Consider the following 18,704-nt stretch of genomic DNA (forward strand, 5'->3'; position numbering starts at 1 on the left):
AAAAGAGTTAATATTACTGAATTCTTAGCCTTTAAATTATTTTTCCCAAATTATGAAACTAAAAAAAAGTTAAAAAATAAAAACTAATACAAGTTCAGACAGGTTCGTGAAATTTTTTTGTGTTCTGATACAAATCAAGACACTCAGGAAGTTATTAGCAAATATTTACCTCTGCTGATCAAAATGTGAGCTGGAGATTGTACTCATCTGATGATTAGAGACAAAGAACCATGTTATAGATAATTTCAGTCAGTCAATCTCAGACTTAGAGAACAGAAAAGAAACAAGTAGGCATAGACAGGGCTTGATTGTGTATTCTACCTGAAATGGGCGAAGCCCTGGCAATATGTCTTACTTGTGATTAAAGAGCACTGTCTCCATGTATATCACAGCAATTCTCCTTTTTCTCTCTCATTCCTTCTTAACGTTTCTTAATTGTTTCTTCTTCTCTCCCTCTTAGAATTTTTCTCAATCAGTTTCTCTCTTTTTCTCTCTTTCTGTCACCTGAAAACTTATCAAAGGATCTGGTAGGCTTCAGTATGACATATTTGTGTGTGTGTGTGTGTGTGTGTGTGTGTGTGTGTGTGTGTGTGTGTGTTCTTGTTTGGTTTAGGTATGAGGGTAATGCTGACCTTGTGGCTTGAGTTTCAAAGAATTTTCCTCCCCTTCAACTTTTTGGAATAGTCTGAGAAGAATTGAAATCAGTTCTTCTTTAATGTTTGGTGGAATTCAGTAGTGCAGCCTCCTGATCCTGAACTCCACTTTGGTAGGGGAATTTTTATGACTGATTCTGCTGATTCTGTCTCACTACTCATTGCTCTGTGTACATTTTCTGGTTTTTTTTTTTTTTGTGACTCAGTCTTGGTAGATTTTGTGTGTCCAATAATGTATCAATTTCTTCTAGATTTTACAATTTGTTGATTTTTAGTTGTTTACCATAGCCTTTAATGATTGAGTTTCTGAGATACTGTTTTCATGTCTCCTTTTAGTTTCTGATTTTATTTATTTGGGTTTTCTTTTTTTTCTTAGTTCAGATAAAGGTTGCCAATTGTTTTTTGAAAATCAACTTTGTGTTGTTAATCTTATCTATGCCTTTTCTTAATTTCATTTATTTCTTATCTGATATTTATTATTTATTATCTTCTACTGATTTGGGGTTGTTTTTTTTTTTTCTTCTGGTTCCTTTTTGTGCATTGTTAGGATGTTTATTTGAAAGCTTTTTATTCTTTTGAGGAAGGAGTTTATTGCAGTCAACTTTCTTCTTAGTAGTACATTTGCTGGATCCCACAGGTTTTAATATGTTGTACTTCCATGGTCATTTATTTCATGAAAATCTAAAATTTCTTCTGAATTGCATCATTAACCCACTCAGGAGAATTTGTTGTAATCTAAATGTATGTATAGACCCCAACATTCCTCATTTTACTGATTTCTAGTTTTATTCCTTTGTGGCCAGAAATGAGTTCAACATTTTGAGATATGCTGCTGGAAGCTATTGTGTGCCTTAAAACGTTCTGTCCCAGATAACATTCTCTGTGTTGATTAGAATAATGTGTATTGTACAGCTGTTGGATATTCTGTAAATATCTGTTGCATCTATTTGATATAGAGAGTATCTCGATATTTCTGTGTTGATTTTCAGTCTAAATGATGTCTGTGTTGCTGAACACAGGGGTTTCCATTTCCTACCATTATTGTTCTACTTTAGATTTATTAATACTTCACACACACACATACACACACACACACGTGTTAAGTACACATATATTTACAGTTGCTATATCCTTTAGCTGAATCGACACTTTTATTATTATGGATTGACCCCCTGTCTTTTTTCATAATTTTTTTTTGCCATTTTTTAAAAATCTAAGTAAGCTGCACCTGTTCGCTTTTGGTTTTTATTTGCATTGAGTACCACTTTCCCATTCTTCACTTTAAAAGTACTTTTGTCCTCAGAACTAAGGCGAATCTTCTGTAGTCTATATATAGTTGGGTCTTGTTTCTTTATTCATTTGGCCACTCCATGGCATATATCAATAGATATAGACTCCTATTGCTCTAATTGTTTTCTAGTTGTCTTGTAAAGCCTTTGTTCCATTTTCCTCCTGATTTCCTCTTTTTTGGTGTGCTGGTTTTCCATAGTAGTATGTTTTGGTTCATGTCTTCTTATCTTTTGAATATCTCTTATAGGCTTTCAATATGGTTATCCTGAGGCCTATGTAAAACATACATAGAGTAGATTAATTTAATCTGATAATAACTTAATCTTGATCACATACATAAACTTTCTATTTATACTTTCTCTTCCTGCAAATATTTTTAATGTACTTTACATAGTTTTAGAACATGTATTCCTTAGCATATTTTGTATCATTTTCTATTTTTTATTTTGTACATGGATTTAATTCAGGGACACTTTACCACTGAGCTACCTCCATAATAATTATTATTATTATTATTATTTTCATTTTTTGAGATAAGACCTTGCTAATTGGCTGTGGTTCTAAGTTCAGAGGCTGGTCTTGAACTTGTGAACATCCTTCCTCAACTTCCCCAGTGACTGAGATGAGAGGGATGTACCACCAGCCTGGTTTATTATAGCTTGTTTTTTTTTTTTTCCAAAGTAGTTTTCCATTTTGCCTTTATACTGGAAATATAATTTATCTATCCTCTACTGTTACAGTGTTGATAAGTTTTAGATTTGACACTTAAATTTTAATTTAACTTACAATTAAATGAAGCAAGCTTCATCTTTCCTATGTTTATATGTTAATAATTACTGTCTTCTTTCTTAAACTTGAAGGTTTTTTTTTTCCTGTAATGCAAGTCTACTGGTGATAAACTCTCAGCTTTTGTTCATCTGATAAAATTTTTATTGTACTTCATTTAAAAAAACAATATTTCCGGGTATAGTAAGTTTTACTGGCATTCTTTTTTTCTTTCATGACTTGATATATTACCCCATTTCCTTCTTGTTTGCAAGATTTCCTCTAAGAAGTCTACTGATATGTTTACAGGCATTTCCTATGACTCCTTATTGACTTTTCTCTTGCTAATAATATCTTTAACTTTTGACAATTTGAATATGATGTGCTATAATGTGAACCTCTTTGCATTCATCTTTTTTCTTGTCTTATGGACCTCCTAGATCTGGATTTATATTTTCTCCTCAATCTTGGGAAGTTTTCTGCCATTATCTCTGTGAATATGTTTTTCTGCCCCTTTCTTTCCTTCTTCTCCTTCTGACATTCAAATAATGCAATTTTATTTTTCTGCGTGATGGTTGTGGTTGTATGGTTTGGATATGAAGTGTCTCCCAAAAGCTCACATGTGAAACAATGCAAGAAGGTTCAGAGGAGAAATGAGTGGGTTGTGATAGTCTTAACCCAATCAGTGAATTAATCCCCTGATAGGGACTAACTGAGTGGTAATTGAAGTGGTAGGGTGTGGCTGGAGGAGGTGAGAACTGGGGGGCATTGCTTTGGGGTATATATTTATTTGTATGTGGCAAGTGGAGATCTCTCTCTGCTTCCTGATCATCATGTGAGCCGCTTCCCTCCACCACACTCTTCTGCCTCAACTTAAGCCCCTTGAGCCCAGAGGAATCTCTGGAACTGGCCTTCTATGGAATGAGCCCTCTGAAACCATGAGTCCTCTAATTAACTTTTCCTTCTTTACAATTTTTCTAGTTGGGTCTTTCAGTTACAGCAGTGAAAAATCTGACTAAAACAATGGTGTCCAAAAAAAATTATATTAAAATATCTTCACCCTCTGTGCATTCTCTTACCTTTTTGTTCCTAACATTGAATAATTTCCAACTATCTGTCTTCAAGTCCTTCATCTAGTTTCAGTTCAGTTAATGGTATTCTTTAGATGTATGAGTTCTGCTCAGTTATTTTTTTATACTTGCTGTTTCACTGTAGAAGTTCCTTGCTTATACTTATTGTCTTGAGGTCTGTAATAATCTTTCTGACAATTATTTAAAATTCTCTGGGTAATTCACAAAATTCCACTTCATCTAGGTCAGTATCTGGAGATTTATCTTGTTCCTTTGTTTGGAATATTGCTCCATGTTTGTTTGTTTACCTTGCTTCTCTGTGTCAGTTTCTATACACTAGATAAGACATTTGCCTCTCTCCCACCTGCTAGACTAGCATAGTGCAGGAGAAGCTATTTGCCAACTTGACTGACCAGAGATTTTAAGGGGTCTTTCAAATCTGTGTTCTTGTCCAGGCTGCTAACTCTGTTTTTGGAGGCCCCTGAAAGCATACAATGTGCCACATCTTGTCATTACTCCAAGACCAATATCATAGAAATACGGACTCTTTGTTTAATAACTATAAAGGCTGGAATGTTGGCTGTTTATTCTGTTTCTATGTTTAGAGGATAAATGCAGATTTTTATCTTCCAATCTCTAGCATTAAATCAGGGAGAGACCATTATACATACATTATACATCCACCTGTTTATTTTTTTTTTGGGGGGGGTGGGTGGGTCCTTAGTCACTCGAGAAAACAAAGCCCCTTTGAACTCCCAAGCCAGGATGTTAAAGAGAGAGTCCATTAGGTGGGGGCTGTGGAAGCTGTGATGCATTATCCCTGTATAGCCAAACTCTTTCCAGAAAAAAATGGTTTGACCTGAATTAATCTCTGGGGTGACTGTGAGAGGGGACAATGAAGTACCAAGTTCTAGCTCTATCTCTGGCTACTGAAGGTCTATTGTTTGTTTATTAGAGACATGACTGTCAAGTAACCACTGGGAATGTATTCTGCACATTTTTGAGGGAAAATGAGAGCTGCACATTCTTGCCACTTTCTTGCACAATTCCAAGAGGGTGTATCTCCTGTTATTGTGTAGATGTCCAGTTAAAACCACTTCTTTCTTATGAGATCAGGGGAGACTCACATAGGCCTCGTTTCTTTTCCCATAGCTAATATTTTTCAGATGGAGAACTTTGAGAACTATCTTTAAAAATTGGGGCTCTCAATAGATACCCAAAAATTCTCCTGAGGAGAAAGTTGTTTTAAAAAGCACATTCTTTGCACATTTCAAGGGAATGAACTTTCTGGAGTCTTGCACACCTATATAAAACATGCTATTGGGTTTGGGTGGTCTGGAGAGATGTATAAGTGATTTTCTTCTCTTCCTATACCTAGGAGATATAGAATGCTGTCAATTCAATGGATGATACACATATTGGGACTTGATGTGAATGCACATTCTTCCCAGGGTTGTAGCAGATTCATCATTGACTGGCCTTTCAACTCCCTAATGCAGGTTAGTTAGAAAATAGGCTGCTAAGTATACTCTGTAGGAATGATAGGTAAGCCTTTTCCAGAGGAAAACAGAGGACTGTGTTCTTAAGTTCTATCTCTGTACTACTGTGAGGGGGATAAAATCCATTGAGGTGTTTGTGTTCCTATATAAAAGCAACTTCCCCCCACCATTTTGTCTAGAGATACACAAATTCCAGACTCCTATTTTTCTCTCATTGATTATTGATCCATTGGAAGATGTTTACTTAGTGCATCTACACATGAAGAGAATTAGGAACTTCCTATTCCACCATATAGCTAATACCACTCAATATAAAAATTTTAACTGTTTAAGAATCTATGTGTGTTATTGAATTTTTGGAAAATGGTTCCATTGAAATCCTCTAAGATCAATTTGATTATTATTTTGTTTTCTTACTGAGAATGGTGACTTATTATCTCTTGCTCCTGAGTAAAAGCATCTCATATTCCATTCCAACTAAAGATGAAGGTCATTGGTGTCTTGACTTCAAGTACTTAATTTTTTTTTTAGCAAACAGTGAAAGACTTTTATATAATTAAACATTAAAGTGCATGAGTCAAATTTGTTTGATGCTAAGAGTATTTTTTTTTATTTTAAAACTGAGAAAACTAAGTATCAGAGAAGATAAATGTATTGCTTAACTTAAAAGTGTGGCTATTATATCCCAAACCTCTGCACTAAGAATAAAAATAAATAAATATGACAGATTTATCAAATTTCCATGAATTTCAAACATGAGGAAATTAATATTGTTTTTAATAACACTTTAATATATGTCCCAATTTCAGTATTCATGTTTCCCTTAGCCAATTTAACTTCAACATTTGTTTCTTTTTAATTCAGTAATAAACATGATTGAATTTACTATACTATATGGATTGTCATAAAACATGCAATATAGTCAAATTAATGTGACAAGAATGAAAAAGAGACTACCAAATAAAATCAAAATATGCCATAATATTTCATCATGTTCTAGCTATTACACGTTGCAAATGTATTAGTGTTAGAATTCAATATTTCAACATCAGTGTCATATAACATATTTCTTTGAAATATTTCAACATATTCTTCATTGAACCTAGTGCAGAGATAAAATTTCATAATTAAAAATATCTCAATTATAGAAAAAAGAGATTGCTAATAAATTCAAATTATTTTTTTTCCTCTGTATTCCATTGTTTTTTTTTAATTGGTTGTTCACAACATTACAAAGCTCTTGACATATCATATTTCAAACATTAGAATCAAGTGGGTTATGAACTCCCATCTTTACCCCAAATACAGATTGCAGAATCACATCGGTTACACATCCACATTTTTACATACTGCCATATTATTATATTCATATTTTTGGCAACATAAATAGCCAATAGAGGAAGAACTATACAGAGAGAATTATGATAACCTAATTTATGCTTATTAAAATTATTTAGGAAAGATATTTTCTTGTCTACTTGTCTATATATACAAACACACATACACACACACACACACACACATCAAATTCTTAATGTTGGGCTGGGGATGTGGCTCAAGCGGTAGCGCGCTCGCCTGGCATGAGTGCGGCCCGGGTTCGATCCTCAGCACCACATACCAACAAAGATGTTGTGTCCGCCGAGAACTAAAAAAAAAATAAATATTAAAAAAATTCTCTCTCTCTCTCTCTCTCTCCTCTCTCACTCTCTCTTTAAAAAAAATTCTTAATGTTTAAATTTATGTCATGAAATTGAGACCTTTTCTTCTTTACAGCATTTATATACCTTGGTGCATTAAGATAACAAAATCACTTTGCTTCTAATTTTATATGTGTTTAAAAATTCATATTTTTAAACAGTAAATTTTTAAATTTGGAATTCTTTTGTTATAGATAAGTAACAAGAATAAGAGATGACATTACTTTGGTTCAATAATGTTTAGTGTCAAGGGAATACATATAAATAATACAAGAGAGACTATCCAAGTAAAATAATTATAAAGATACATATAATATTTTCATTTCAAATGACTGGCTTCTACATGGAGTAACGTTTTACTATAATTTCAGAATTTGACAATTAGCCCCAGGCAGTTGAGGATGATTAAAGTAATATAGTGATGTTTTACTTAAAAATTTCCCAACAGTTCTCCTTAGAGGGAATAAACATCTTGACATAATGTTATGGGCTGATTTAAAAGTTAAGTCGGGCTGACCCCATTCTGCTCAGACAAAATCTCACCCTGCGTGGAGTTGGCCTCCCTTCCTCTAAGAGGCCAATTGCACCCTGAGCAGCTGGTACTGACAGACTTTCCGAATGGGCACAGAGGTGCCAATTTTGAGAATGTAAATCTCGGTGACACTTTTATAAAATGTGTCTTATGATTGTACTTGCCTCACCCACCCCCTCCTTTTTTTTTTTTTTTTTTTTTTTTTAAGGCTTACTCTCCACACCTGCACTTGGGCTACAGAACTGTCTGCTTTTTTTTTCTGCTCCCTTGGTTCTGGCCAGAATAAATCCTTTGTCATTACTTCAAAAACACTTGCAGTTTTATTTGGGATTTTGGAATAGTGCTTTAACAATAATATGAGCTTTTGGATAAATTTTCAAAACAGAACAAATGCTTTATTTTTATTTTCTCATTTCTATGTTTTGCCTTTACTTCCAATGTCATCTTCAGAAACAATATCTTCCTATTTTCTTTCTTCTCTTTCTTCTCTTAAGAACTTCTCCTTCACATGTGATAAAAATAAAATTATTGAAAGCAAAAATTAGAACAAATAGAACTATCTTTGCAGTTTTTCTGTAAATAGAAAATATTTTTAGAATTAAAAATTCAAAAATGCCTATAGAAGAGTTATGTCAAGAAAGTATTTTCAAACTTTCATCCACTTATAGGCACATCAAGAAAAACAAGTAACTCTCAATACCAACTAAAACCTTCTCTAGGTTTCACACAAGCATGGCTGAGTGTTGAAATGTCCTCACTCAGAAACTAAATGAAGAAACATTTTTTCTATTGTTTGTTTTCTTTTGAACTCCTTACTTTCAAGGAAATTTTTGTGAAAACAATAACTGAACATAAGGTAAGTAAAAGAATTTAGAAACCACAAAGGAGAAAGAAGTATCTTTTGCAAAAAAAAATAGTTTAGAAAAATCAGTCAACTCAGGAACTATCATAGCTCTCAGTAATAAAATAAGCAAATAGACAACAACAACAACAACAAAATATAGGAGAAAAAGGAGAAAAAGCTGATTCTCAAAATTTTTCACATTGTAATATCTAGTTGTACAGTTTTCAACAACTCACAGGAAGAAAAAACACAGAAACATACAACATTTTCAAAGGAAATAATAAGTGGTCAGATAAGATACTATCTTTGAGTATGCTCAAATGTTATACTTTCTAAACAAAGACTGTAAAACAACTATTTTAGGTCTTCTCAAATGGATAAATATGGATGAAGAACTAAAGGAAATTAAGGATACAAAGAATAAATAAAATTAAAATATAAATAAAGAGGAAGATATACAAAAAGAATAAGAAGAGTAACTATGGAACTAAAAAATATAACAACTTAAAGTTTTTAAATAAATCACAAGAAGGGCACAAAAGCAAGTTTGGCAGAAGAATCACAGAACTTTAAGTAAGACATAGAAACTGAAATTATAGATTATTAGAAACAAAAACAACAACAAAAAAGAAAATTCATCAGGCCCTGAGGGACATGTGACACATCATCAAATGAAACTATATGTGAATCATACCCAGGCAGAGAAAAAAAAGTAGAGAATAAAATTTGAAAAGATCATTATTTGGCCAGTTTAAAGAAATTTTGGCCACAAAATTGGTGAACGTCATAAATATATACAAATCCAAGGAATCTAGCAAGTTATAGGATATGCAGAAGGTAAACTCAAAGATATATACACCAAGACATATTATAATTGTTGAAAGTCATATACAATAGGTAAACACTGAAAGCAGAAAGAAAAAAAAAACACAGCTCATCATGTACAAAGAAATCTTAGCATGATTAAGAGATGATTTAAAATCCAAAATCATGAAGAACATAATGGAGTGGTAACATACGGAGAAAGTTCATCTAAGAATTCTATATCTGAAAATAATATGTAGAAAATAATTGTATACCTTTTTTAAAGAATATCCCATAATTTTAAAAAATAAATATTGATGGAGTTTTGTTCACATGCTTTTTTCTGATTAGAAGTATCAAAAGGAGTCCTTTAGTTTCAGATGAAAGAAAAGTAGACAATATGAATGTAAATATGTTAGAAAGTAAAACAAATAGTATTCGTTCATTTTTAAACACAATTCAACTTTTTATTAACTATGAGATTAAAAAACAAAAAGATAAATTCTATGTTATGGTACACAATATGTAAACATATAATTTCTGACAACAGCAATATTAAGGATGATGGTAGGTAGCTTTATAGAAGCATAGTTTTTGTATGCAATGAAAGTAAGTTGCTATTAATTTACTATAGATCCTTTTCACTTTAGCATGTGTGTTAATTAGCTTGCTATCATTGTGACCAAAATACCTGACAAAACAACTTAGAGGAAGGAAAGTTTAATTGGCTCCTGGTTTCAGAGATCTCAGTCCATGATCAGCCAACTGTATTTCTTTGGTCCTGAGGTAAGGGAGAACATCATGAAGGAAGGACATGGTAGTGGAAAACTGCTTAGTTCATCAGAGGTAGGGAGGAGGAGGTGGGGTGGGAAGGTTGAGAGAAAACCCTTACAGGTATATTTGTGGTGACATATCTCCTCCATCTGGTCCCTTTTGGCCCTCAGTGGGTTAATTGACAATGAATGAGGTCAGAGCCCTCATGGTTCATTCATTGACTGAAAGCCCAACCTCTGTACATAGCAGCATTGGGGACCATGTTTTCAAAACATGAGATTTAGGGAAACATTTCAGATCAAAACCATAACTGGGTGTTGAATGTAATTACTACAGTAATTAAAGAAAATATATAAATCATTACCTAAGTTGAATAAAGAAGAGAAAATAATAGTTCACTAAAAAATAAACACACAAAATTGGGCAGAAATTCAGGAAACCAGACAAAAAATGTTTAAGATACATAGAAAGAAAAAAAGCAAAATTTCAAAAGTAAGTGCCTACTCATTAGTAATTACTGTAGGTGTACATGAATTAAAATATTTATCAAAAGTCAGAGACTGGAAGAAGAGGTAAACCAACCTGATAGAGATACATGCTATTTATAGAGACCTTAATTTAAATCCAAAGATGCAAATTGGTTGAAAGCAAAATAATGGAAATGGGCATATCATGTAAATAGTAGCCAAAACAGGTGAGGTGACCATATTCATATCACACGAGATGCACTTTAAATAAAATAGGTTTTCAATTCATGAAAAAGATAAAATAATTATAAATACATGTGCACCCAAAATAAAGATCCAAAATGTATGAAACAAACATTCATAGCACTGTACAAACAAATGGATACTTCTACAGTAATGGCCAGGTATTTCAATGCACCACTTTCAGTCATGGATGGAATTATTAGAAGATGGAAAGGAAACTAAGAACTTGAACAATACTATAAATCAACTGGATCTAACACACCCAATACAAATTATAAAGTCTCAGCATACCTGTATGGAGTAAAGAATCAATCACAAAATTGATTTAGTGAATTAATCACTAAAATCTCACAAGAAAATAAAAATTCATATGTAGATGAATTTACTGTTAAATTAACTCTACCAGGTATTTAAAGAAGAATCAATGTCCATTCTTCTCAAAAATCTTTCCAAATTACAAGAGGAGGGCATACTTTGTAACTTGTATTATGAGGACAGCATTACTGATACCAAAGCTAGACTGATATAACAAAGGGAAAAAAAAGAACTTAGACTCAAAAGCCTTAATGAATATACATGCAAAAACAAAATACTTGCAAACTAAATCCAACTGTATTTTAAAAGAAAAATATCCCATGAACAGCTAGAATTAATTCCAGGAATGCCAGGGCAGGTCAGCATAAGAAAACAATTCAATGTAATACATCACGTTAATAGATAGGGAATAAAATCTACAGTCATTTTAATTGATGTGGAAAAAGCATTTGACAGAAATCTAATACATTTCCATGATAGAAACATTTGAAAATTCAGGAATGTAAGGGAACTTCTTCAATATGATAAAGTGTATTTATAGAAACCCCCAGTTAGTATACTCAATGGTGAAAGATTAAAAGCTTTCTCCCTGAGATCAGGGAAAAAAAACAAGATGTCAATTTTCACAACTGCCATTCAATATCTGATGAAATACATCTAGGCTGTTTACTGAGTAATTGAAAATTCTTTGTGGAAATGATTTTATATCTTGGACTTTAGTGATGTTATTTCAATTTTAAGGGATATGGAGTAAAATAAATGGGTTGGCTTTATCCTGTTCTACATGCTTTCATAAAATGATTGCAATAAAAGGCTTTGTGAATAAACTTCAAAGAGGTCTGCAAAGTGGCAAAATCCTCCTGGTTTTCTTAGTGTTTTTCCTCATGGACAAACTAATTGAATAGCTTTACCCTTGATTATGTATTTAGCTTCATAGTTACATGCATTTTAAAGTGTACTTTTTGTAGAATAAAGAAATACCTTTATTTGTAAATTAATTTTCATAACATAGTTGAAATCTGAAAAACAACAGAAATAAATGCCATGTCAATTATAACTATACAAACACAAATTCTTTTTTACCAATGGCCTTATATACAATGAGATTATTGAGAACAAAACTAAAGTATGAAAGGAGATATTATAAACTCTTATTTTCTTAAACTGCATATTAGTTATTTATTGTGGTATTTTAAATTCATCTATCATCTAATTCATTCAATAAATACTTGGCCAGTTATACATGTTGCTCACTATGTGTCACTGACTGGTTCAACTGTGAATAAGATTCATAAAACCACTTGCCTTAAAAATTTTCAGGGTAATAAATCACTATTTTTAACCTCAGTGGACAACCTTTCCTTTCAATAAATTACAGAGAAAATTTAGAATATTAACTGCCAAGAAACCATATTTTAACATGTGTTCTTTAAATAGCTAGGATGAAGTTAATACAAAGTACTTAAGAAAGCTTAGCTCTGTTGTAGATATTATATTAAACATTTTATACATTATCTTATTTAATTCTTTCAACAGCCTTATAAGATTCTACTGATGCTTTAACCAGACAATTTGCAATTTGTTAATAAAAATTACTGATGGCTAGTACAGAGGAAAGGTAAGACAAAAAAATCAAGAAAACTCTACTTCAAGAATCTGATATTCGGGGCTGGGGATGTGGCTCAAGTGGTAGTGCGCTCGCCTGGCATGCATGCGGCCCGGGTTCGATCCTCAGCACCACATACCAACAAAGATGTTGTGTCCGCCGAGAACTAAGAAAAAATAAATAAATATTAAAATTCTCTCTCTCTGTCCCCCCCTCTCTCTCACTCTCTCTTTAAAAAAAAAAAAAAAAGAATCTGATATTCCTAAGCCAAACTTGATATAAGCTAATTTCTAAATGAATTTTAAAAGTATTACTTGAGTTGCTGTTCACTCTCCCACTCTTTTGATGACTTATTCAGCTATTGATATAGGTTGTTAATTTCTAGTTCTCAATTATCTATGGCTGTCTTAGTCAGCTTTTCATTGCTGTGACCAACAGTCAAGAACAATTTTAGAGAAGGAGAAGTTTATTTGTTACTCACACTTTCAGAGGTCTCATCCTTAGATGGCAGACTCCATTGTTCTGCTCCCTAGGTAAGGCAGAGGGTGTGGTGGAAGAAGGCAGCTAGGGAAATGGCACCAGGCAATAGAGGGAGAGACAGAGAGAGCTACTCTCACACAGACAAAATATATACCTCAAAGGCAAGAACTCAGTGACCCACCTCCTCCAGCCACACCCTACCTGCCTATAGTCACCTCCCAGTTAATCTCAATTAGAGGATTAATACACTGATTAGGTTAAGGCTGTCTGAACTCAGTCCTTTCACCTCTAAACGTTCTTGCATTTTCTCACACATGAAATTTGGGGGGGGGCTCTCATATCTAAACCATAACAAGGTCTTACATATCTAACCAATCTGATTCACTCATTAATACAATTGGAATCTCAGTAGTTATAACCCACATGGACAATGATCATACATTCTTAACTGTCTCCCAGAATGATCTTTAAGAAATTCAAATAAGGGCTGGCTGGGGTTGTGGCTCAGTGGTAGAGCTCTTGCCTCGCACATGTGAGGCACTGGGTTCTATCCTCAGCACCACATAAAAAATTAATTAATTAATTAAAGCTACTGTGTCTATCTACAACTAAAAATATTTTTTAAAGGAAACTCAAATAAAAAAAAAACCTGTGGATCTTCAGTTTAAAAATTTTCAGTGATTCCTCATCACCTTCAAGATAAAATCCCACTTCTTCACACACCTGTGGTTGTCACTCTTGAAATCCTGCCCAACCCTTCATGTTTTTAATCTAATCATTCTCCCACCTGAACTTGATAGTCAAACATTACTAATATGTAAATTCCCTAGAGCTTATACTTCCTCCCATGTTTCTGGTACCTATGAACATGCAGTTTCCTATTCCTTAACTGTTTGATTGTTTTTTTCTTCATTATGCTTTGATTCCATCCTGAACCTTCTTTGTCCAACTCTCCATCATCCTTCCAATATGGGTTAAATATGACTATCATTTTTCCTTTTAATAGTGGTCAATCTAGCACTCTGTTTACCACAGGGTTTATTGCACAGTGTTGATTTTCATTTTGACTCTGCTTGTTAGAGGGCTGATTTATAATTTTTAGCCTAAAACAGTTTTTAGAATTAGGATTTTTAAAGCTTGAAATCTGGATGATTGTTTTTGCTCTATTAGGTTTCATCTAGAGAGGCTTTTATTTATTTATTTATTTTTGAGACAGGGTCTCAGTAAGTTGCTTAGGGCCTCCCTAAGTTGCTGAGGCTTGATTTGAATTTGTAATTCTCCTGCCTCAGCCTCCCCAGACACTGGGATTATAGATGTGTGCCACCATGTCTTACTGAAGAGGTGAATTACATTAAGTAGTGTATAGTGTAACTTCTTTGATGGCTAGAACAATAATTAGTTGATTATATTACCTCCTTAGCAAACAGTTGCTTCCCTGACTAATAAAACAGGATGCTGTTAAATGATGACATTTTTTTGCTTTATAGCAGATAAGTCTGTAGTACTTACTATCTCCATCAGTTTAAACAAGGAGCATTTCATGTGGCTAGGATCAAAGGAGTTTACTTAAGAGCAACACATCCCTCAGTTAAATACAAAATTTAAAGTTTTGTAGCACACATGCCTTCTGTAAATAACCAGAATTCCAATTAAGTTTTTTGTTTGTTTACTTGTTTGTTTTAGCTCTAAGCAGCAACTCTTCAGCCAGAGTTGGCTGGTTGAAGCACAAGAGGAATTCCCTTAAGGATACCCAGCATTGTAGGGAAGACTGGTCATGGATTGAGGGTTGCAGAGCCAGTAGCAGGGCCTGAATCATACCTTACTGGCACTTGATGAGAGGTCAACAGGACAATGTATGATGTCAAAGCAAGGGTGGTTTGTGTGTTACCATCAGGTGCTTTCTGCTGCCTAGCTTTTCTACTTCCTGGCTCCACGTTTGGCCAGATAATACTGAGTGTCTTCATGTAGGTTTTGGGCTCTTGTGCAAACTCCAAAGACACTGGGAACATAATCCTTTATAATTTTCAGATTTGGTTTTGGGAGGTGAGCTAGGTGGAGTCCACCCCTACTGAGATTCTTGAAATCTAACATTTTCAAACGGAAAATAAGATTTGAGGTGTGGCCTGATTAAAAAAAAAAAAAAAAAAAAACAGTAAATGTTTGCTGTCATTCTTTTCACTGTCATTAAGGAATAAAGTAAAAAAAAAATAACTTGATTCTAATGTATGAAATATGATATGTCAAGAGCTTTGTAATGTTGTGAACAACCAATAAAAAAATAGAATCTGTTATTCACACACAAAAAAATTATTCTTCATCAATCCCTGTGAAATAAAACGTAGACACTATCATTACCACCACCACCACCACCACCACCACCCATTCCAAAACAACTCTACATTGTTGGTGATGTTATATCCAGTTTATTGATTTTATAAATGAAGATTTTGAGACTTGAGGAAGTCAAATCTGTCCAAAGTCACAGAACACATGATTGATGGAGTTTGACTCCCCCTGTCCAGAATAAGTGTTTGGCTTACTACATTAGCTGTCTCCTGAAACAGTGGATCTGTCAGGAAGAGAATCCAGTCTTTGAAGAATTCCTTGCATGTTTCAAAAAGTAAAGTACTCATTCTACCAAAGCCTATGGTTGAAGTAAAAGGAGAGAGAAACTCAGATGTAACCCTGGGATTTTATTTCCCTCCTAACTATCTTATCAACTGTAATAATGAGTCCATATATTTTTCAGTACTGAGATGAAGTCTCTCCTGCTCTGCACGGGGATTTGTGGCAAAAGACTTGAAAATCCATTTGCCATTATTCCATTCTTCCCAAACTAAATCTCTTTTCTTGTTTTCTTTGTAATGAAGAAAAATACAATACCCTTTCCTAATAAAAATAGACGTATAAAGCCATTATATAGTTTTTCTCTAACAACATACAGCATTTGGTTTCTGCCAAATATAATAAAAGGTGAATGGAATAAATATAAGTTGCTCTGGTCAAAAATCTTGGAGACCTTGTATATTGATATCCTTTTTTCACGTGGACCATCCAGTCTATTACAGATCCTGTCATGTCTACCTTTAGAGTATATCCAGTTTGTGCCCAGTTGTGGTTACCCCATCTGTAGCCAGTCTGGCTCAAGCCCACAGATCTGAATGATTCAAAAAGCATATAATCTAGTTTCTGTAATTTTTTGGCTCCCCTGTGTACATTCTGAACAGAGAAGATAGAGTAATGCCACTAAACTATAAGAAACATGCCATTTCTCTACTCAGAATCTTTAGAATAAAAGACAGAATCATATCTGACATACAAAACATCGTCACTCTGCTGCCTGCGACCTTTTCTCCTACTGAATTGTTCTTATTCTCTAATTGTGTTGGCCATCTCACTGTAGCTCAGCATGCTCCCAACACTGGGCCTTGGCACTCATTCTGCTTTTCAAAATTCTCTTCCCCGATATACCTACTTGGTTCACTTATTTTTTTCAGTCGTTCATTCAACAATCACCTTCTAAGGGAGAAGCAAACTTGCAATGTTATTTTATTTAAAAAATCTCAACTTCTGGTCGAGTTGTCCATTTAGCAAATAATAGACAGCACGTGAGTTGAATTTATTTGCAGGTAAATAGTGAATAATGTTTTAATATAAGTATGTCTCAATATTTCATGGGGAAGATTGCATAAGACATGCTTGTATGATTTTTAAAAATGTGATGTTTACCTGAAATTCAAATTCAGTTTTATTGTGTATCTTACCTGGTTCCAAACCTCAAATTTAATATTACCCTTCCCTGCTTTGAAATTTCTTCTTAATCCTTATCACTATCTAGCACATTATATGTTTTACATAATTCATGTTATTCTTCATTTTTCTCTTCTCTAGAATGGAAACACTTTGATAACGATTTTTAAACAATTTCTGTACTACAGTATCCCCAGTGTCTACAACAGTGCCTGTTCATGGGAGACTTGATAAGTATTTATTGAATGCATGAATTTCAGATGATTAAATGAACATAAGAGGTATCTACTCTGTGTAAGGTACTACAGAAAATGTTTAACGTACATCTAAAAGCAACTGCTTTTAGAGAATAATGATTATATTCCCATTTCTAAACTTCAGATTCTGAGTTTCAGAGAGTATAGTTTTCTTATTGTTGCTGTTTTGTTTTGTCAAATTTAAATGATAAAATTGGGACTCAAAACATATCTAATATCTGATAAAATATTTTATTTATCAAATACAATATGAAAATTATTCATTTTCAGAGATATAATAATAAAATTTACCTGAAATATTTAGGTTATTTTTTTTCTTTTAGAAGTAGAGAATAAAAAATTCCATGTATTTTCTGAAATAGCTTTTTGATATTTTAAGAACATCGTCTGAGTTTGAACATATTTGATGCCTAATAAATCCCTCTATATATTTAATCAGGCTAATTAAGAATTTCACATTCTGACTAAAAAAAGATTTTTAGAATATCTAAAACTAATTTAAATAAAATCACTATTCAATTAATAACTTAATTGGCAAATTACAAGAAATTCCCTTGTTTATTATATAGATTTCCAAATAAAGACATTTTTTTTCTCTGAAATTCTCAAATTCCTAATGAAATTTAAGATAGTGCAGTACAGTTTGATATTGTGACATAGCAATAGCAGCATTCTTGTATGTGACATCTGGACTCTTCCCTGAACATACTTTCCCCATGTAATGATGGGTACAGGTGATGTGTTCGGTAGGGCCAAAACTAAAATCCTAGCTCACAACTATCACATGTGTGCAATCAGAAGTAAAGGAAGGCGACAGAGACAGAGGAGAGGTCAAATCATGTCCCAAATGCTTGAGTGTAGTGCACCATATCATTCTGCCAATTCTGTACTATTTAAAAAATAATAATCAATACATCTTTAACTATCCTCACAACTACATAATATGTTTAGAAAGCATTCAGTACCTTTTCATCATATATTATCAAGTACACATCTTCACATATATCCACACACACATCTATATACATTTTTTCTTGAGATGCGATTGACTGTTAACATTTATTGGTGCTTGCTTTATACCATTTTGATGAGAAATGGTAATTGAAATCTGAAAGAAGGCATAGATTTTATGCTACCTCATAAAGAAGCAAGGGCTGTTGTGATAGCACTTCTGAAAGAATACAAAGCAAGCCACAGTAACCAAGGCATTCTCTAATACCTGTCAGAAGATGCCTTGGCATTTGTAAGCCCTCTCCATGCTGTCTGGAGTACTTGCCCTTCATGAAAGTAACTGCGGTAACGTGTTATTAATAAAACAATGAATTGCCGAGAGGGTTTATTAAAAATAAAAGCAAACAAAACAAGAACAAAAGAAAAAAAAACTGCTAGTGCCTCCCAAACCTTCCTCAAGTCCAAAAATTATGCAAGGCAATTCTGTTTGGATGTAAGCTTTCCTTAGTCAGATATTCTGCTCTAATTACCTGGGACCTTTCACACATCCAGAGCCCCTCCCTTCAAATCGGAAGAGTGACCAATATTTTTGATCTCTATCTTCTGTCTTGTCTTTGTCTTTTTTTTTTCCATCTTACAGTTTCTTGACACTTTTGAACATTTTGCTCATTTTGCAGCACACAAGTTTTTTCTCTGTTTCTCTTAAG

Source organism: Spermophilus citellus, assembly GCF_964194105.1.
Source record: "Spermophilus citellus genome assembly, chromosome: 18".
In the NCBI taxonomy this organism is placed as follows: Eukaryota; Metazoa; Chordata; class Mammalia; order Rodentia; family Sciuridae; genus Spermophilus; species Spermophilus citellus.